The sequence below is a fragment of the Equus caballus genome, unplaced genomic scaffold, assembly GCF_041296265.1.
Source record: "Equus caballus isolate H_3958 breed thoroughbred unplaced genomic scaffold, TB-T2T haplotype1-0000016, whole genome shotgun sequence".
NCBI lineage: Eukaryota > Metazoa > Chordata > Mammalia > Perissodactyla > Equidae > Equus > Equus caballus.
Genome location: NW_027222391.1, coordinates 11042582 through 11064497, shown reverse-complemented (window position 1 = coordinate 11064497; position 21916 = coordinate 11042582). Strand labels below are relative to the sequence as shown.

The window sequence follows — 21916 nt, the reverse complement described above, 5'->3', positions numbered from 1 at the left end:
TTTCAAGATTATTTTAAATATTCTAGGGCCTGTACCTTGCTGTATAAATTTTGGAATACATTTGTCTATTTCTACAAAAACCTTGTGTGGATTTTGATAGGAATTCGTTAAATCTATAGATCAACTTCGGGAAATTTGACATCTTTACTATGTTGAGTCTTTCAATTCCTGAACATGATATGTCTCTCCATTTATTTAGATCTTCTTTGATTACTTTTATTTGCATTTCGTAATTTTCAGCATACAAATATTGTACTTGTCTTGTTAAATTTACAACTTTTATTTGCAGCGGTTGTAAATGATACTGTGTTTTTAATTTTCATTTATGCATATTCATTGTTAGTATGAACGTGCTGTTGGTTTTTGTGTGTTGATCTTGTATCCTGTCACCTTGATGAGCACACTTATTCCTTCTAGAAGGTTTGGAGGAATAGATTCCCTGGGATTTTTGTCAACAACCATGTTATTTGCAAATGGGGTAGTTTCACTTCTCCTTTCCAGGCTGTGTAGTTTTATTATGGTTTTCTTTGCCTTAATGCAGTGGCTAAAACTTCCAGTATTATGTTGAATAAGAATGTTGAGAGTGGACCTCCTTGCCTTGTTTCTGATATTAGTGAGAAAATGTATAGTCTTTCACCATCAAGTATGATGATCTTTATCAAGTTGATTTAGTTCCCCTCTATTCCTAACTTGCTGAGAGTTTTTATCATGAATGGTGTTGGATTTTGTCAAATGGTTTTGCTGCATCGGTTTTTTCTTCTTTAGCCTTTCGATACGGTGAATTACATTGATTGATTTTTGAGTTGGCCTTGCACACCTGAAATAAATCCCAGTTGGTCATGGTATGTAATTCTTTTCATACATTGTTGAATTTGCTAATATTTTCTTAAGGATTTTGCATCACAGTTCATGACAGATATTGATCTGTATTTTCCTTCTTTATATTGTCTTTGTGCTTTTTTTTAAACAGGATCATACAGGCCTCATAAAATTATTTGAGAAGGGGTTCCTCCTCTTTTATTTTGGAGAAGAGATTGTATGTAGTTGGTGTTTATTCTTCTTTAAAACGTTTGGTAAAATTCTGTAGCAAAACCATCTGTGTCCAGAGATTTTCTCTTTTGGGAGTGTTACAATCAGGAATTCAACTTCTTTAATAGTTATAGGGGTGTTCAAACTTTCTGTTTCATCTTCCTTGAGTTTTGATAGTGTGTGATTTTTGAGAAATTGTCCATTTCTTCTAAGTTGTTGAATTTATGAGCATAAAGTTGTTCATGGTAATTTCTTGTTATATTTTTTCGTTTTTTCTTTTCTTTTTTTTGTTTTTTTGAGAAAGATCAGCCCTGAGCTAACATCTGCCTGCAGTCCTCCTCTTTTTGCTGAGGAAGACTGGCCCTGAGCTAACATCCATGCCCAGCTTCCTCTATTTTATATGTGGGATGCCTGCCACAGCATGGCTTGACAAGTGGTGCGTAGGTCTGCACCTGGGATCCGAACCGGTTAACCCCGGCCACCAAAGTGGAACGTGTGAACCTAACGCTGTGCCACCAGACTGGCCCCTCTTGTTATCTTTTTAATAGCTCCAAGATCTGTAGTGATATCTCCTATTTCATTTCCGATATTGATGACTTGTGTCCTCTCTTTTTTATTTTTGTCAGTTTTTCTTGAGTTTTAGCTATTTTACTGATTTTTTTCAAACAACCAGTTTTTTCTTTCATTGATTTCTCTATTGTTTTCCTATTTTCAATTTCATTGATTTCTGCCTTTATTATTGCTTACCTATGCTTTCTTTGGGTTTATTTTGTTCTTTTTCTAGTTTCTTGAGGTAGGAATTTAGCTTATTAGTTTGAGGTCTTTCTTCTTTTCTAAAGTTATCATTTAATGCTATAAATTTCCCTGTTTGTACTGCTTTAGCTGCATTACACGTATCTTGATATGTTTTATTTTCATTTTCATTTAGTTCTGTATATTTTTCTTTCTTTTGAGACTTCCTCTTGGACCCATAAATTATTCAGAACTGTGTTATTCAATTTCCAAATGTTTAGAGGTTTTTCCTGTTGTCTGTTAATGCTTTTTAGTTTGGTGTCATTGTGATCAGAGAAAATAGTTTGTTTGATTCCAGTTCTTTTAAGTTTATTGAGATTTATTTTACGTCCCAGGGTATTAGCTATCTTGGTGGATATTCTATGGTGCTTGAAAAAATGTATATTCTGCTGTTGTAGGGTGGAATTTTATGTATATGTCATCTGAATCCTATTGGCTGATTGTATTTAGACCTTCTGTATCTTTTCTGATTTCCTGTAGTGGTTCTATCATTTTCTGAGAATGAAGTGTAAATGTTCCCAATTCTATCTGCAGATTTGTCTATTTCTCCTTTTATCACTATCAGTTTTTGCTTAATGTTTTTCAGGCTCTGTTGTTTGATAAGAAACACATTTAGAATCATTCTCTTACTCATTTTTATATTTCTAATACAGGGCCCAGCATATAATATGTGCTTTCAATAAATATTCCCTGAATTACTTAGCAAGTTAAAATTAAATAAGTACGTAGGTGAAAGATAGAAAATATTTCATTTTCTCAAGCTGCAATTCCCCCCCCCGGTTGTATAAATTATGCATCATATAGTGTTCAATTAAATCTTATTATTTCCTCATTTATGTTTATTAGTGTTGATTCAAAAATTAAGTTTGAGAAGGAGCAAACTTAGCAGAAAAAGCACAGACTTTCAAGTGAGATGGATTTGATTTTAGATATGAGCTGTGTGGCCAAACAGAAAATTTATCCTTTTTACTTTTCAGCTTTTTTGTCGGAAAGTGAAAATCATGACAGTCTATCCATTAGGAAACTTTTGGTGACAGAACTTCTGGCTTAAATAACAATAAAAAATTGGTTTATTTAACAGAAAATTTTGGCAGTAACTCATCCTAGGTGTGGCTTTATCCAGTCCCGAGCTTCATTTTGTCATCAGGGAATCTAGCTGTATTTCTTGATGATTCTCTAAATTTGGTCTTCCCTTAGTGCCAGTTTTATCCTCCTAGTGGCTTCCCTCATAGTGGCCAAAATGACTTTCACTGTTCCAGACCTCACAGCTTCTCACCTTCCCACCACAGCTTGGCTTGGAAAGGGTGAGCATCTCTTTGGGCCGTGCCTGCAGGGGCTTGTTCCCCAGAAGTGCCACAGACGTTTTCTTGCTTCTCATTGGCTTTCGCTGGATCACATGTGCATCCCTGAACCAATCACCATAACTAGTAAGACAGAGCTAAGAGTGATGTCAGTCCCAGTCATACCACTTGCCTGAGAATAAGGGTCTTTGTGGGAAATGGAATGCAGGGGAGTCAGACAACACATATCTGTTGTAGTTGCCAATATTTCAAGATTGTTATGAGGATTAGAAATAATATGCAGAGGGTACCCTTTGTAGAGCCTGGAATGGTTAGTTACATGTCCAGTAACTCTTGATATCGTAATGATGATGATGATTTGTAGAGTTTAAGTAGATGTCTCCAGAAGGTTCTTAGAATATTGTAGGGATGCCTGCAAGATAATTTGAGTTTTGAAAGTGGTTTTCTTGTGTATGTGAGGAAGATTGACCCTGAACTAACATTTGTTGCCAATCTTCCTCTTTTTTGTTTGAGGAAGACTGTCATTGAACCAACATCTGCGCCAATCTTCCTCCACTTTATGTGGGATGCTGCCACAGTGTGGCTTGACAAGCAGTGCTGGGTCCATGCCAGGATCCGAACCTGTGAACCCCAGGCTGCTGAAGTGTGGTGCACAAACCTAACCACTATGCTACCCCGCTGGCCTCTGAAAGTGTTTTTATCAAAAATGACACTTAACTTCTGAGGTCCAGGGAGATCTAATGACAATGGACTCTTAGCTGATCTTTCTATCTGTGGTCTAGCGTCCTTCAGACCATTCTGCATGTCGCCTCCAGGCTGAAATTCCTAACCTATAAATCTGATCAAATCACTACCCCAGTCGCAAGCTTCGGATGTCTCTCATTGTCTACAGCAGTGCCTTTCAGACTTTATTTGCATATGAGTCACACAGAGTATTGTTAAAACTCAGATTTTGATCTGGTCATTTCTAACAAGTTCCCGAGTATTGCTGCTCTGGGGGTGCACTTGGAGAAGATAGGCCTATAGAATAAAGAACAAACACTCTTATGTGGCCAAGACCTCAATAATCTGACCTCACCTACATCCATAGCCTCTTCTCCCATCATGCCCCAGCCTGCCCCACGCATTGCAGCCTTGCCTAAATGCTACAGGCATTTGCATCCCATTGACCTTTCACAAGGCCGTCTTTCTGTTTGAAAACTGTGTCCCCTCTGCCATCTTCCTTTCCAAGTCTTACTATTGCCGAATAATCTCCTAGTCTTTTGTTGGAAAGTTTATTTGACATGCCTTCCCGTGATCAGTTAAGAGCTCTTCCTATACAGTCTCATAGCACTGGATTCTTTTTGTCTCTGCCTTCCTATACAAATACTATTTTCTTGGTGATAGAAAGGGCTGCTTTTTTTAATGTTGGTAAAAACAACAGAAACAGTTTATTATGTGCTGAATCCTGGGTTAAAGACTTCCCATGTATTATCACATTCAGTCTCATGTAGTCCTCACATCTACCCTGGGAGGTAATTATTTCTTAACGTGTTAATCAGGACTCCCACTTGCAAAGGACAGAGTCTGGACACTGAATTCAGTTGACCCTTTAAAACAGAAGACTTTGTTGGTTCATATCACTGAACACTCCTGGGAGTAGGTATAGTCACACATATGGTTCAACCACAGACTGGATGAACAATATTCATGGTATATCTATCTGGCAAAGGACTCATGTCCAGAATGTATAAAGAATGCCTACAAATATATGCCTACAAAGTATAGATACACAAGAGCATTAAAACGGGCAAAAGGCTTGAACAGACAGTGTGTGAAAGAAGATGTACAAATAGCCAATAAATGGGGAAAAAAATGTTCAATATCATTAGTCATCCAGGAATACAAATGAAAACCACAATGAGATACTCTTCTGCAACCACTAGAATGGCAAAAACAAGCAAAACAAAACAAAAAACAAAATTGTCAAATCAAGTATTAGGATATGGAGCAGCTGCTGGTACATTACATTGCTTGCTGTGGGGAATATCAAATGGTACAACCATTTTGGAGAACTGCTTGTTAATTTCTTATAAAGTTAAACATCCGTTTACCTACTGACCCAGAAATTCCACTCCTAGTTATTTACCCAAGAGACATGTAGCTGTGTGTCCACGAAAAGACTTAAATAGCAATGCTCACAGCAGCTATATCACAATAGCCAAAACCTGGAAACAACTGAAATGTCCATCATTGGGTGAATGGATAGATAAATTGTGGTATATATTGACAGAGTGGGATATTATTCAACAACAGTAGGACAAGCAACTGATATATACAACAATATGGCTGTAGTTCAAAAAGATTTTGTTGAGCAAATGAAGCCAGACACAAAAGGATATTTTTGTATGATAATATTTACTCATGATGATAGAAGTAAAAAAATGGTTGTTTCTAAGGGGCAGGGAATTGATCTGAAAGGGGCGTAAAGGGACTATCTGGGGTGATAGAGGTGTTGTATATCTTGTGTTCAGTGGGGGTTGCTTGGAAGTTTGCACTTGTCAAAACTCATTAAACCAAACACTTAAGAACTGTGTATTTTATTGTAAGAAAATTATACCTCCATAAAAATAATTATATAGTACAGGGGAAACTTGAAATAGAAGATGCTCACTGCTGTTACTGTGTCCATTTTATAGTAGAGATAAGTTTGAACTCAGAGACATCAAATGGCTTGCACAAGTTCACATAGCTGGTATGTGGTCTGCAAAGACTCCCAATAGCTGTACACTAACCACTCTATCATTCCATCTTCCTGGCATCTGCTACAAGATCTGGTGTGTAGTAGGAGTTCAGTGAATGGTTATAGAGTGAATGAAAGCGTTTGTGATGAGTGCTGGTAGAGTTGTGCCTTACCCAGGTAGTGGAGCCACAAATTCAGGAAGGTACGAGAGATGTAGAGGTGTGTCCTCATGCTAGGGTTAGTGCAAGGGCTGGCCCTGATACCCCCATCCCAGGAATAGTTTGTGTTTCTGGGAATGAACTGTACCTACAGCAGCTAGATTTGCAGGACTTGTGGGAATGAGCATGTTGGTAGATGGACCACGATGACCACACAGTGCCATGTCTGGGTCTATATGTAGCTTTTGCAGAAAGCGAGTCTGAACCGCGTCGCCTATTTCCCTGGTATGGAATGGGAAATGAGAAACAAGAACATCTTTCTCCCCGACGAAGGAGTTCCCAGTGATTTTTCTGCACAAGGGGTTGTGTCACTTCTCTGCTTAAACTCACTGGTGTTCCCCATTGTCGAAGTGTGAATCCCACCCAACTAAGGATGTCTAGAGTCTGTGAAGCCCTCTCTATACAATTTTGGGGACCCTTTTCAAGGAAAATGGAAATAAAAATATATTTCAAGTAAATAAACATGACCACGTGAACATGCTGTAGGGCTCCTCCCAAGGTCTTGGATTGGCCCCAAGCAAGTGAGGGGCTAACTAAAGCTTCACCTTCGTTAGCTTCAGGGTAAAATTGCCTCTGTGCCCAAAGATTTTCACGTAATCTGATTCCTTCCTATCTCACTCAACTTGTCCCCTTACTGCTCATTTTTCCAACCCTCCACGCAGTTCCTGCCTCATGGAACTTCCCGGAATTGACCAGGCTAGTGGTTTCAACATCCATTCGGCCCAGTGTTCCCTGTCTATTACCAATATTTTGGAGGACCTCCTGAGGTGAAATTCATAGACAATATAACCGTTCCACATGCCTGATAAAAAATCAATATTATCTAATTGTAATCTAAAGGAGAAATAAAAATGAAATAATTTATTATAAAATAATATACATACCAATATGTAAATGCTTGGTTATGATGACACCAAAAGGCTAACCATGTACCCCTGATTTACGAACTCCCACTTTCCTCCCCTACCCTCACCCCATAGGGCTTGGTGCCTTCAGCATTGGGAAGCATTGTACAGGATCATTTCTGACTCTGGTTTTAGCAGACCCTATACCTTCTCTCCGGGCTGCCTTCCCCCACTGGTCCTATCTTCTAAAATCCTCCAGAACCAAGGCTCAGACAGTGGCCCTCATCTCAGCCCTCCCAGAAGCTTCCATTGACAGCTCACTTCTCCAGAGGCGATCGATACCTTTGTCATCTGTACCTCCAACATCCATCCAGACTTGTGGTTTGCCCTAGCTGAACCACATCATTCCTACAAATTTATCTAAACCATTTCAGTTAATGACCAAGACATTCAACTCCATATTGAGTGTTTCACATCCTTTTGTCTTAGTACAAATTAAAATAAGTTTTGAAGGAAGAAAATTGACCAAAACTTGACTCTTTAGAGATTCAAAGTAAAAAAATAAGAAAATAAAAAGAGGAAGAAGTCCCTAAGGACATAGAGCGTTTCTGAAATGTACTCGAGATTTGTTCAGTGTTTATTCGACATGTAAAATTAACATGAAGTTGTCTTGAGACAAATTATCTTTTTTTAAATATTTTTAGATGTCTGGCCATAAAGAACACCTGGACGAATGGACAGACGCTCCAAAGGGAATGCAATCTTGAGGGGCGAACTGGGTCCAGGTGGAGGGATTGTTTGAGAGACGTGGACAGGGAGCTGCGTCTTGGGGTCTGGCATCCGGACAGAAGGCTCCTGGGTCTGCGATCAGCATGGGATGCCTTTCTAAGGGCTTGATATGGTGATGGAGGCTTCTTCATTGTTGGCCTCAGATGGGTGGCCCTCTGGCTTCCTAGATGCTCCTAGGTTGATGAGGGACTGACCAGAGTAGGGGAGCTGAATCAGAGAATGATGACCCCCAGGGGAGGAGCCGTTAGAGCAGAAGGGAAGTCAAGGGCGTTTGGAAGGAGACAGATTTGAGATTGAATCTAAGCTCTGTCTCTGCTAAATAGGGAGATTTGGGATAAAAAATTTTACCTCCTAGTTCCCCAGTTTTCTCATCTTCAAAATGGGGCTAAAATAGCACATACTGAAAAATTCATTTTAAGTGAAAATTATACTTGATTGTACATGTTAAAAATTTAAGTCAATACCTGGAACACGGTCAGTAATCAATACATGATAGCAATGATTGCAATCATTACAATTGGAATTATAAAAACAGCAATATAATAAGAATAGAAATTACAATAACAAAAAGCTAACAAGATCAGATCCCCATTGAGGACTTAGGGTATAACCCAAGAAAAGGCAGAAGCCCATTTAGGTGGTGGCCAGGTGGTAAGGATGGGGCAAAAGCAGCCCTTTGGCTTCCCTGGGTGTCCAGGATCAGATTTCAAAGACACCAGTTATCTAATGCAGGAATACTTCTTAATATTATTGTTCATGGTAACTTTTATTGTTTATCGTAGTTTGTAGTAAAGAAGTCAATCCTGCCCAAGACATCTGGTCTTTGTCTTTGGCTTACTGGGAGGTGATCCAGTGTTCTGCTTGATAGGACATGGTTTTTGTTTTGCTTGGGACCTGGGGTCACACTGGGTGGTGAAACAATACGATTTAGGGTGGGGGATGGCCACACGTTGGGGTAAGGGTGAGCCATGCCAGAAAGGCCAACAATGTGATTTGGGGTGGGGGCTTTGGGACACGGGTGGAAGGGTGGAGACTGAGACTGAGATCAGCCACAAGGGCAATCCCTCATGTTGACATAGTGAAGTCCCCTGAGAACTCTGATCATGGAGGCTCAAGGAGCGTCCTTGGGTGGCACTGTTCTGTGCATATTGTCACACATGGATGCCAGGAGGGTAACGTGTCCTTAACTCCATGGGGAGAAGACAACGGGACCTCCCCTTTTAGCACTTTTCCTGGACTCTACTCCATACATCTCTTCCTTTGGCTCATCTTTTCTGTATCCTTTCTCTGTGTAAGCTATAATTATGAGCATAACAATTTTCAGTGAGTTTTGTGAGGTTTTTTTAGTGAATTATCAAACTTTAGGGTATTTTTGGGAACCCATCAAACTTGCGGTTGGTGTCAGAAGTGAGGCAGTCTTGGGGACTGTGCCCTCTAACTTCAAGTTGTCCTAAACCGTCACAGATAGGAAGCTCACAGAAGGTATAAAGAACATTTAAATTCATCCGTAATCACACCGTTCAAAGAGAATCACAGTTTTATTTTGGTGAACCTCTTTATACATGTGAATATTTGCAAATCTTGTACGTACCGACGTGTAACATAATTTAAAAATGTGTATACCCTAAGCATTTTCCCACGTTATTAAATATTCCTCAAAACAGAACATTTAAGGACAACGTAATATCCCATGGATCTCCTGTAATTTAATCATTACCCAGTTGTTGTGTTTTTAAGTTATTTACAGTTTTCATTATTATAGTTAATTCTTGGATGAACATCCTTGAGTTAAACCTCCACATATGTGCATGATTATTTCTTTAGGATACATTCCTAAAAATGCAATCATTGAGCTTCCTATATTCTGCCAAACTCTCCTAGAAGGTGGGGCTGGCCCAGGGGGTGGGACTTTGGTGTCTACATCCAGACTGGAGCAGCACACACTCCCTGGAACAGTAGAACCTTGGAGGGCAAACAGAACTCAGACCTGAGCAAACTCAGTGACCCACAGGACTTGTTCATATCAAGTACAAGTCACATCGACTATGCACTTGACTTTGTCAAAAATTTTAGAAAGCCTTCAGATTCATAGGGTGGGCTCTCACAGCTCTTTGTAGGGGCAGTCTTGATAGAAAGTTCTTCCTTCTGAGCGGAGTCAGCCAGGTAGCCTTTTGCTTTGCCTAACATTTTGCTTTGGTATCTTCAGATGGTTTTGCTTTCAGAATCGCAAAGACTGAGCTCCCTTGAGGAAACTGAGGCAGTTACCTTCCATCCCTGTCTCTCGTTGATCTAAATGTAAGCAGAGTCATCATATACTCAGTGAAGCTAGTGACCATTAGCTTGTGTTCCATTTGCCACAGAGTTCAGAGGGCAGCCCAGGACTAATGCACAGTTCCTGAAATGAATACACCTTGAGAAGTATCCTCCATCCTTCCTTTGTCAAGTAAGCTGTTGGAACACCTGTGAAAGATTTCTGGATGTGGAGTTTGGAAAGTGAAAGGAATGAGCCTGGGCAACACTGGCACGTAGTGCCCCTGTCTAACTCTATGTCGCAGAAGTTTATGTTCCTGAAATGTCATTTCAGTTCTAGGTGAGAAGGTGAATGGAGAGGGGAAAGCAGAGGGCTATGCCAGCTTCATGTCAGGCAGTTTTCAGCTGCCTTTTCTCTAGACCATTAGTTTATTGATGGTAGGTTGTCTTTCCAGCAAATCTCTTTTGATTGCAAGTGTAATGAAGGCGTATTTTAGTGTCCTTCTAGCTCTAGGGAGAACTCAAGCTGGTTCCTCTCATTCCCACTGAAGTGTCAATGCCAAGGCTGATTCATCTAGATTTTTAGAGCCATCATTCCATCTTGAGGGCTTATGACTACTCTGAGCCATCATAAAGGGGATGTGTCTACGTGGGGTAATTCAGATGGTGCTAAGCAAAGTCTTAGGGCACAGACAGGTTTCTCTTTGTCAAGGATGCTGGCTGCTGTCCTTCCCAGATGCCCAGGAGAAGAGCAATTAACATGATGGTGCACAGTGCTCACCTGAATGGTGGAAAGCAGGCATCAGCTTCAGCCTCCATCCACAAAGCTCCTCCAGGTCCAGGGACCCCAGCCTCTTTCCTTCATCGGCAACGCCAGGCTGTCATTCCCACTCTACTGGGGTGACCCTCGGCAGGGTGCTGGAGACCTCTCGAATCCTGTTCACTTTCCTGGTCCTCCCTTGGGAAGTGAGAAGAGGCTCCTGTATACCCTCCTGTCTGTAATTTTATCCTTAACTCTTGTATTCCATGGGACCTGGTCTCACTGGGTGCCCTGACAGGAGTCTAACCCTCATGTTTCTCTTTTGCTGCTTTTCCTGAGCCTGTGAGATTTTTTTGTGGCGGGAGAAAACCTCATGCTCACAGATCAATGAGCGTATTCTTCTATGCCTATTGTTCAGTGCAGGATTTTGGTCTTTTGAAACTCAAAGGATACGGGCTCTTGAACTCAAAAACCTTTTTTGCTCAAGACTGTAGTCCTTGCCTTGAGTTTCAAAGGCCTGTTTTGAACCTCAAAGACCAAGCACTGACTCTCTCTCTCTTTGGATACCTGCTAGAAAAAACGCTACACCGGAGTCAGTGGGTGTAGAATGCTCTAGCTATTGAAGGGGTAGGAGGAAATACCTGGAACAAGAAAAAGAAATTACGTCAGCTTCTCTTTCACAATAACCCATCCCAAGTTTCTTCACACAAGAAGAGACTCAGAATTCAAATTCAGGTCAGTCCTCCTTCAGCCTATATGAACCTAAGTGTCTTCTGGAGTTTGTCCAAGGAGAGCAGTAAAATTAGAGTGATGAGTAACCATTGTTGATTATTTACCCCAAGAAGTAAGCTGAGCGTTTTAGATAGAACATCGTATTTTCACAGCAATCCTGTGAAATAGGTGTTATTGTTCTTGTTACCATTTTCCAGATGGGAAAACTGAGACTCCTAGGGATTAGGGACATGGTTAATTAGTGATGGAATTAGAAGAGAAACCCAATCCAGAGCCACATCTCTAAGCTGTGTGAAAAGAGGTGGAGGTGATGCGAGCTTGGTGAGTCAAGGAGTCAAAAGAAAGATTTATTGGACTCTCAAGAGCTAGCAGTAGTGCTCTTTTATTCACAGAATAGCATGGAGTAGTGGGGGACGGGACCCGTGGGCAGTGAGGAGCTGCTGGCATGGGGACGGGACCCGTGGGCAGCGAAGAGCTGCAGGCGTGGGGACAGGACCCATGGGCAGTAAAGAGCTGCAACGTGTTGAGGGTTAGAGCTAAATTTATAAGGCATAGGTATTTGAGTTATTTCTTTACAAGACAAAGGAAAGATCATGAAAAACGTTGTTAAAATGATGTCAGTGTAGGTGGGGTCTGGTTATTGGGTGGTCCTATAACTTTGGGTAAGAATCAGATTGGATTAAGTCAGGACGTCCTATGCTTCCCGGAGGATGATATAGATCAGTATGTAGGGCAGGATGCCTTGGGCTTCTCTCCCTGGGGCAGCCTTGATCCACATCGGAGGGAATGTAAGAAGGGTCAGTATGAAGAGGGTAAATGAAGAAGAGATAAATCGAAGGAGTCTCATCACTGGCCTATTGTACATTCATCTTCCTTTACCAGGAACACCCTTCCCTCAGATCCTGTGAGGTTGAATCCTTTCGTTATTCAAGTTTCGGATCACAATATTATAGACATCATCATCGACCACCCCAGCCAACCACCCACCGTGTGCACACCCAGGACCTCAGCCACATTTTGATGAATCCTGTTTTATTTTTTTAAATAGCATCGCTTCCTCTGGAATGGTCTTGTCATTTATTGATGTTCCTCTGTATTTACTATCTGTCTTCCCTTTCTAGAATCTCTGGAGCATAAGCTTTGAGGTGAGGCACTTGGTGGTTTCGGCCTCTTGTTTATCCTCAGTGTTTAGCACAGTGCCTGGCTTCTACAAGCTTGCTCCGTAAATCTATTTGAGTGAGTTTGATTGAGTGAGAAGGAGCACTCAGAAAGGTTAGAAAGAGAAAAGCCCCATCTTGCATATCTCTAAGCCACATTTCAGAATGAAAATGACAAGCTTAACTGCTCATTGCTTTTCAACCTTGACATCAAAAGCTGCTTAGGAAGGTCTGGCTGGTTTGCTTTGGGGCTGCCTCTTTAAGCGAGGATCAGAAAGCACCTTTAATGTTGAGCTTCATTTGTTTATCAAAGACAGAGGAGCCTTTGTCCTCCGTCGCAGCTGGTATGCAGCAAGATGGGAGCATCCTCTGCCTTGTACTTCAGAGGAGCCAAATGTAACTACAACGGTGGTTTTTCAACTCCGAAATAATCCGGGAATGTGCAAGTTCAGCTTAGACACCCTAAGAGGAGGAGAGCAGGGAAAGTTCAGATTATAACCCGCTTCTAAAGCCCTTTATGCAGATGGGAAGACCAGCTGGAGTGAGTTTCTGAAGTTCTGCTTCTTCAGAGAATTTAGGGGTTCACCAGCTTTTGGGCTGTGCCCACCAAAGATGTCATGGGTACCAGGAAAGAAGGCATCTGAAAGGTAGCCACTGCAGCCCCTTCTAGCTTTTTCCCCTGAACTTGACTCATTTGAGTATCACTTTTACAAAATTTTGTCATATCCAAGGACCACCTGTGGTTAATATATGTAATTATATATATAATATTATAATGTATATACACGTATCACACCTGTCACACAGGGATGTGTGTATGTTACTATACTTACTGTCCTTTGTTTATTTTGACTCTGCATTTAAATGAAAACTTTACATCATTAATATAAATGGAAAAGAGGAGAAGTATCAGTGACCTTAGGTGGAAGGGAATTAGAAACATAACGCAATGAGAAGAAGACAATATTATTAATTCTCTGCCTTTTAAAAATGAGAGATTAGCAAATGTTAGGTGTTAGAGACATCTGAATAACCAAAATTAGACTTTCTCTTTTTTATCAGAAAGAATGAAGGAAAGTTGAAAAGAGTATCTTTCCTCCTGTGTCTGTTGATCTCATCACTGCTGTTTACCTGAAGACATCTGGCAGAACGCCTAAAACGGTGGCCGTGTTTTGTCGGCAGCTTCAAGAACCACTTCACTCTCCAAATCTGGAATCCCGTCTGTAATTTCTGGCCAAGTGATCACCAGGCCTGTCTCCATCATTTGCTCTGAAGGAAGCTCAGTCTTCTGACACAATCCACGCCAAGTTCTCTCTCTTTCGAGTGAGAAAGTCCTGGAACCAGGAGTTTGAGTGGGGTGAGAAGGAAGCGAGTCCTTCGCAGCCTGTGAGAAGACAAGATATTTCAGGCATATGGAACAGCATTTAAAAAGGCAGAAGGAGACAGCACGGCCTATTTTAGGGGAACTGCAAGCAGTTAATTCAGTGTGGCTGGATCCACATAAAATGCCAAAGGGAAGGCAGAGAGGGGTGAAAGAAGAGGTGGGAAAGAGGGAGGCGGGGTGCGGGTGCAGACCCTGGGGAGCCAGCAGGCCATGCTCCTGACTGTGGACTGCAGTTTTGACGCCAGCCAGGTACTTGCTGCCGTCCTTTGCACTGGTATTTATAGGTAAATTGTATTTGGGTGGCAACAGCATTCCCTTCTGGAAGAAATCTATTTTTGCTGCATGAATATATTGATAAGATTTGGGGGTGGGTGGGAGGGATGTGAGGGCTTCTAGGATTTTGTTTACCTTTCTGGGATATGCAGGCTGAGGGCAGAGATGTATTTCTAAGGATCATGAAAGGGGATTTGTAAAAGGCTGGGCAGCCTAAGAGATAAAGGCTGTTAGGGGAGGAATTTCCATTAGGGGAATAACGGAGTGTCTGATGGGAAACTTGAAGAAATTTCTGCTCTCAAGGCAGAAGCAGACACGGAGACACTGATTGAGCATATGTAGTTTATTTAGGAGGTACAGGGACACACCAGGGAGTGAGGGGGCCATACAGGGAAGGAAGGCAGCTGATTAGTGGGCCAGTAGTAAGCCGGCTATCACAGTGGCTGCCTCAAACTTAATCCTGTGGGGTAAACTGAAACTCTGGGAAATGGGGTAAAAAACTGCCTCAGAATCATCGTGCCAAAGGGCAGGTCAGTGGTGAGAGGCCGTCCCCAGGGAGATGTTAATTCCCAGGTGCTGCTGACGTGTCCTGGGTACAGGCAGAGTCGGATTCTGAAATGGGGGCAGCGTTTCCAGGAAGACGAGGCTCTGAGTGTTGAAGTCAGAACAGCACGTGGAAGCGGTCGGAGCGGCTATGTGGAGAGTCACCGGCACCTGCTTGTCTGGTTTGGCGTGTTGTACCTGCTTTCCCAGGACTCACGTGAAATCTCCCATAATCTGCCCATATGTTGTTCATGCATTGGAAAGATGAATCTGATGGGAAGATGTGACTCATTGCTGAGTGTTGCCTTAAGTGAGGCTCCACAGAGACCTGGCACTTTCCAAGCAGGCCGGCCTCATCTGCTGATACAGCTACGTTGGAGTCATCAGATCCTTCTTAGTTGCAGTGATAAGAATGCAACTCTGACTTAAAAACCAAGTAAAATGAAACTTATTGGATCTTAGAACTGAAAAGTCCAGGGGATGGTCTTCAGGTACAGCTTGATTCTAAGAGCTCAAATGATCTAATCAGACTTTGGATTCTCTCTCTTTCCATCTCTTATGTCTATCTTTCTCTGGACTGATTCCATTTTCTCCTTATTATGATAAGATGGTTTTCAGGAGCTTTAGGCTTGCGTCCTGTTTTTCCATCCACCCTAGTAGAAAGATGACTTCTTCTTCTCTTTTTTTTTTTTTTTTTGGTGAGGAGGATTCACCCTGTGCTAACATCTCTGTGAATCTTCCTCCATTTTGTATGTGGGACGCCTCCACAACATGGCTTGATGAGTGATGTATAGGTCCAAGCCTGGGATCTGAAACTTTGAACCCCAGGCCACCAAAACAGAGCATGCAAACTTAACCACTACGCCACCAGGCTGGCCCCTAGAAAGATGACTTCTTTTAACAAACAATTACAATGAATTTCAAGACTGAGTCTCGTTGGCTATGATTGGCCTTCCTTGGGTCACGTAGACACCCCTGAAACTCTTGCTGGGGCTAGAGTGGCTGCCCAGCACTGATTGGGCAGGGTGAGTTCACATACCTACCTACCCTTAGAGCCAGAGGGGTGCTTAATTCAACCCAAATCTCACAGACTGAGAAGTAGAAAAGGAGCTGTTTCCTGGGATAACATGAGTACCATTGATAGAAAATGAAGAGTGCGTGGATGCTAGGCAAGCAAGAGCAAGAGATATCCACTACAACCAAGAAAAACCAACAAGATGCTCACAGACCTGGGAGCTCAGGCCTATTTTAAGGACCTAGTACAAAACCAGCATCTGAGGTTACCATGACCCCAAATACCCAATCTTGATAACCAGCCCCCTTCCTGAGCCAGACCTACAGCTTCCTTTCAAAGCTGCTGACTCCAGCTGACGGATGAGGGTCCCAGGGTTTCCAAGGCACTGGATTTCCATTGACTGCTGTAACCTTGAGCTACAGACTTTATTGGCAGTATTTAACACAAATCTGTTTTCCATCCTTGTCAGATCCCGCTTCAGTATGCGCCACAGGAGGAGAAGTCAAACGCTAAATTGATTTCTTTAATGGGGAGTGCTTTGCAGCTGATAGCAACCCTTCTGGAGATGCATTAGTCAAGTTACAATGGAATCTTTTCTCGCTGGCTTTTATGGACTCTCCTCTTTGCCAGGAGTATAGGACTGTGATATCGTCATTTGCCTGTTTTTTCTTTTAACTGGAGACTAAGAAGGTCAGGGCTCCCACCTCCCGCCTCTAGGTCAGAAGCTGAGTCTTTCTAGGGAAGATTTAACTGTAGGAGTTAGTATCTTGAGATTGCCAAGAATGATTAGTGTCAAGGTGTTTCTTAGCAACTTGAGCGCAATAAGGGGCTGGAATCGTGTGAATGAACACTTACTTGGGAATCTGGGAGTTGGCCTTCCTGCCTGTTTGTGGGATTTTATGGACTGTTTATACTGTAGTTTGAGATAATTTGGTGATTTTTCTAGAATATAGTGAGCTCTTGCTTACTTCTGTTCGGTAAGGATTCGTTCCATTTCTGTGTATAATAACAATAATAATGGTGATTGGGGGCATACCCTTGTTCTGTGCTGGGCTCTCTCCATTGTCTCACTCAGTCTTCACAACAGTTCCATGAAGTGGGTCCTGTTCTGCCTGCTATGCTGATGAGAGCCTGGAGGCAACAAAGTTACACAGCTTGCCCCAGGTCGTACAACTCATGTAATTAGGAATTCTCAGGGCCTGTATTTATACCTTTGTTTGAACTCCAAAGATTGTTCTTTTAGCCACCCCTGTATATTTCCATCCATGAGAAGGCATTGTACACTCATCAAAGACGGATTTGGTGCCATCTCCTAGGATAAGGACCCAAATTTAGAGCATCACATTCTGGAGTGTGACACAAAGAGAAATAAAAACTGGAGGGATGTGGCCAATACAGATCTTCTTAGCCACACCCACGATACCAACTCATGAGGAAGGACCATCTTTACTTCCTAGTTGTGTTGATCATAGAAGGTGTATTTTCAAGGTAGAGGCTGTTATCCTGTTAAGATATCAGGTAGATTTTCTGCAGGAGAAAAACCCAATGGTTTTTGCGTCTTGGAATCCATCATGTATCTTGTCTTCAACCTTCCGAGATCTGACCTCTCAGGGGACACCGAGGCAGCTTAACACAACTGCATGACCAAAAATGACTTACTGTCTCTGAGCCTCAGGTTTTCCATCTGTATAATGGAATCGATGATGTTATTAATTACACAGGATAACTTGTGAGGGTTGAATTCAGTATTATACATTAGGGCTTCAAGAGATGTCAGTTGCTACTATTTTGTTTTATGTTGCTGGGCTTCAATTTTTACATCTCTCCAATGAAGAAGCTGGATCAGCTCCATTTCTGAACCATGACTGTCACCTGAAAACGGATGGGGCTGGCTAGGGCAGAATGAGGCAGGAAACTGAGATCTGTGGACAAACTTGAGGGGTCAGAAACAGCTTCAGAAGCGAGAGCAAGTTCAGTCTAGCTGGTGACACTTGGTGTCACGAGGATCTGGCTACAGACAAGAAGTGGTAATTGAAGGTGGCTGTTGGCGTTCAGCACGTCCAACAAGGGATGACGGGCGACATATCAGGCTAGCAGAATATGATGAACCTGTCACTGGGTGTTAGGGACTGAACCAGATACCATTCAGAGACAGAGCTCTATAGACTGGATATAGACAAGGTTGTAGACAGGGGATGATGTTCCAGTTACTATTTCTGTGTAACAAACCACTGCCTAACCTAGTGGCATCAACTGACCATTTTATTAGGCTCATGCATTCTCTGGGTAAGGAATTTGGGAGGGCTTGTCTCTACTCCCTGATGTCTGGGGCCTTGTTTGGAAAGACGTAAAGCCTGGGAGTGACTCAGTGACTTGAAGCAGGAAACATCTGGAGGCATCTGCACTCACTTAGCTAGTGGTGATGCTGGTTACAGCTGGGACCTCGGCTGGGGTGTCAGGCAGAACACTTCCTATATGTGATCTCTCCATCTGGGCTAGTTTGGGCTTCCAAACTAGCATGGCACTAGGTCTTGAGACTGAGTGTCCCATCAGAGCAAGGCAGAGGTACATAGCATTTTTACTATTAAGCCTCAAAGTCACATAGTGTCACATACTCTAGGTTCAAGAGGAGGGAACACATACTTCGCTCCTCAGTGAGAGGGAGGGCGGAGTGACATTGTAAGAAAAGCCTGTGGGATGGAGATTTTGCTGCATCCATCTTTGCGAAATCGAATCTACCACAGGTGTTTATAGTCTAAGTTGTTATTGTGTGAATGTTAATAGCACAGACTGGAGCCAGACTGCCTGGCCTCATGTCCTGACTCCACCACTTACTAGCCGTGTGATGTTGGGCAGGTCGTTTAAACCCTTCGTGCCTCAGCTTCCTCATCTATGAAATGGGACTACTAACAGGACCTATCTTTTTGGATCGTTGTAAAGATTAAATGAACTAAGAACATGGAAAGTACTCAGAACAGAGCCTGGCACATGATAAACTAAAGGCAGGTGTTTCCTATCATTATCATCACTAAGAAGGTTTCTGAGGCAGAGACTCAGGCTTTGGGAACTAGCCAGGAACAATTCAGAGACCCAAACGAAGGAGCAAGATATAGGTCAGCCTATTAGAAAACAAGGACTGATGCTGATGTAGAATGTGAGACAAGAACTGATTAATTGCTTCTCTTTTGGATCCGAACTGATCCCAGAGGTGGGGCCTCTGTTTTAAAGGCAGACAGGAGCTGGGGGCCAGTGGCCCCTGCAGGGGCGAGGTGGGCTCCAGGCACAGGAAAAACACCAGGCCTGATTCTGTCACATCTATTAACCGTCTGACCCCACCACACTTCCTTTCGCCTTTCTCCACATAAGCCCCTCCATGTCTCATCGTGCCTCATCTTACTTGCTGAGTGACAGGCCTGGAACTAAGCCGTGTTACATCATCAGTGAGTGACAGAGGAAGGAGGCCTAAGCCATCATGACAAAGGATTGTCCAGATCTGTTTGGGGAATATTCCAGTTGAAACAGAGGAGGAGAGCAATCACATGGGTGGGCTCCACCACAGGCTTTATGAAGCCCCTTGGTATAAGTCAGAGGTTTTTCGTGGCAGATGACAGAAACCCAGTTCCAACCAGCTTAAGCTAAAAAGGGAATTTATTTGCTGCTTAACCGAAAAGTCCGGGAGGAGACAGTCTCACTTGGGTCTATATGCTCCAATGATGTTGTCAGGAATCCTGTCTTTCAGAACCACTTTCCTTTCTTACTTACTTTTAAATTTTTGGCCCTATTCTCAGGATAAATCCATTCATTCATTAATTCATTCATCAAATAGCTATTATGGGTTTATTATGCACTAGGCATGTTTTAGTGAATAAGACAGCAAGTCCTTGATCTCCTGGAAATTATTTCCCGAGGAGGAAGATAGAATAAACAAGCAGACAGATGAAAATGTATGTATCATATGATACATTTACATACATACAGCTACTAGTGTAATGGAGACAATAAAACTGGGTACAGGAATACAGAGTGACAGTAGAGGGAATAGTCACAGCAAATCTCTCTGAGCTGGTGACGTGGGAAAAGGGACGCCTGTAGTGAAAGGGAGCCTGCTGTGGAGGGAAGAGTATTCCAGCAGAGGGAACAGCCCTGCAAAGACTTTGAGGCAAAGATCGTCTTGCTGTCTTTGAATAACTAGAAGGAGAACAATATGGCTGGGCCTTAGGGACCAAAGAGGAAAGTCATGTGAGAACAAGTGGGAGAGGCAGATGGTACAGGGATTCTGGCCATGGTAAGGAGTTTAGATCTTATTTTAAGTGTAATGAGAAGCCATGGGTGACTTTTAAGTGAGGGATCAATATGATCTTATTTGCCTATTTAAAAGATCACTCTTTCAGTTTTGTGGGGAATGTGTTGGCAAAGGAGGAATCAATTCTTGGTTCAAGGCTGACATCCTTCCGGATTAACAACCCCTCCAGACAAAGTCCCAGGGAGAGATCTCATTGGTCAGCCTTGAGTCACATGCAAATTCATGGACCAGCCACTGTGGCCATAGTGATGGGATATTTTGAATGGCCCAGTTGAGGTCCCATATCCACTTCTAGATGTCGGAATGGGGCTAGCCCCACCCCATCCACTGAGAAGGAAAGAGTGATTCCTTAATTGAAAACTGTGGGTACACTTAACAAATGAGGTGATGGATGTTGGACAGGCAAAAGGGATAGAAGTCCTCTGTGCTCCTCAGTGACATTCCCAAAGTGAGGACATCCATCTCTGCTTGAGCACATTCAGTGATATCCAGGGGCTTCCTTCCTCCTTGCCTCTCCTCTCCGTCACTCACCAGAGCAGCCACTAGAGAATGGCTAGAATGGAAAGGCGTTTCTTCCTGGTTTTAAACTAGGGCCATTTCCACTATGTGGTCCTTCTTCTACTTTCTGAAGCCTGTCAGGTGAGCCTAAATACTGTTCCATACAGCCCTTTGGAAGAGAGTAGCAACATCTCCCTCAAGTATTTATTTGTCTACCCTGAATAACCTCGGTGGATTCCTTTCTCTCCCCAGGTCACAGCCCCTTTGTCATTCTAGTTGCTTTCCTTAGAGTCCTTAGGACTTCATCAGATTTTCAAATGCTCTATTCTGTTAATGGGGCGGGGAGGAGTGACTCCTGGTTTAACAGGAGCAATTTCTTATTTTAGGCCTAACCTAGGCTGAACTAAAAAAGTATGGTGTGCAAATGAAGTTGTTCCCAGCTTAGACAAAGAAGTCACTAGTCCATCGATCATTGATGTTGGGGGCAGATAAGGGGAGCAAAAAGCAGCTTGGAAAGCAGAATGGGAACTTACCAGGAGGGGGGATGTTCCTGGGGACCTTTGGGTTTTCTGTAGTTTGTAGCCCTCTTTTTTATTTACAGGAGGAAAGTTGGTAGGAGTATTCCTCCCATACCATCCGTATTTACCTTCAGTATGGAATTCATCATGTTTTATAGTCATGCATTTATTCAGCAAGCATATATTGAGCACCTACTGCATACCAGGTACTGGGCAATAGGGATGTAGAGAAGAGCAAACAAATCTTCTGGACTCAGTCTGTTGTGTGGACAGATCAGAAAATCACTAATGGTAATGAAGTGGGATCAGGGCTATATCAAGAATATATGCTAGTGAGGATCCTTCTAGGAAGTGCCTGACACTGGGGCTGAGGGTGGAGGATGGATGGGTGAGGCGGGGTGTGTGTGTGTGTTCTGGGCAGTGGGAACAGTATACAAAGAAGGGCACCAGGGCTTCAGAGAATAGGGTGATGTGAGTTAAAAAAAAAGATGGGGTGGGGGGGAGGATAAATGGGATACAGCCGGATATTAAGCTTGATCACTAGACAAGGTAGGTCTGGGCATGGCATATGGGGGCGTTGGGAGTGATTGAGAGTGTCAGTCATGGGCAGTGACAAGATCAGAGTTGTGTTTTACAAAGGTCACTTTGATAAATTTGTAGGGGGTGGACAGAGACCGAGGTGGTCAGAGGCGATGACAGGAGCTTGATGAGTGGGCAGTAGACCAGGGCAGCATGAAAACCAGAGCAGAGATAGCGGCTGTCTTAGTCAGTTCAGGCTGCTATGACA

General features: G+C 42.7%; 1 protein-coding gene and 1 long non-coding RNA gene across 54 annotated transcripts in view; one reads left to right on the top strand and one right to left on the bottom strand.

The window, feature by feature from the left end:
* LOC138922840 (heparan sulfate glucosamine 3-O-sulfotransferase 4-like) overlaps positions 1–21916 on the top strand; it is a 205028-nt gene that overhangs the window by 145534 nt on the left and 37578 nt on the right. The gene's annotated exons all lie outside the window — the stretch shown is intronic.
* LOC138922842 (uncharacterized) overlaps positions 9216–21916 on the bottom strand; it is a 72220-nt gene continuing 59519 nt past the window's right edge. The window contains exons 2-4 of one of the 4 annotated variants that reach the window (XR_011435997.1): positions 13727–13979; positions 10728–11347; positions 9216–9985 (exon numbers count right to left, since the gene is read on the bottom strand). This is a non-coding gene — a long non-coding RNA (uncharacterized lncRNA). Of the gene's footprint in view, positions 11348–13726; positions 13980–21916 lie in introns of all 4 variants that reach the window. The other 3 variants (XR_011435999.1, XR_011435998.1, XR_011435996.1) reach the window with 3 other exon arrangements.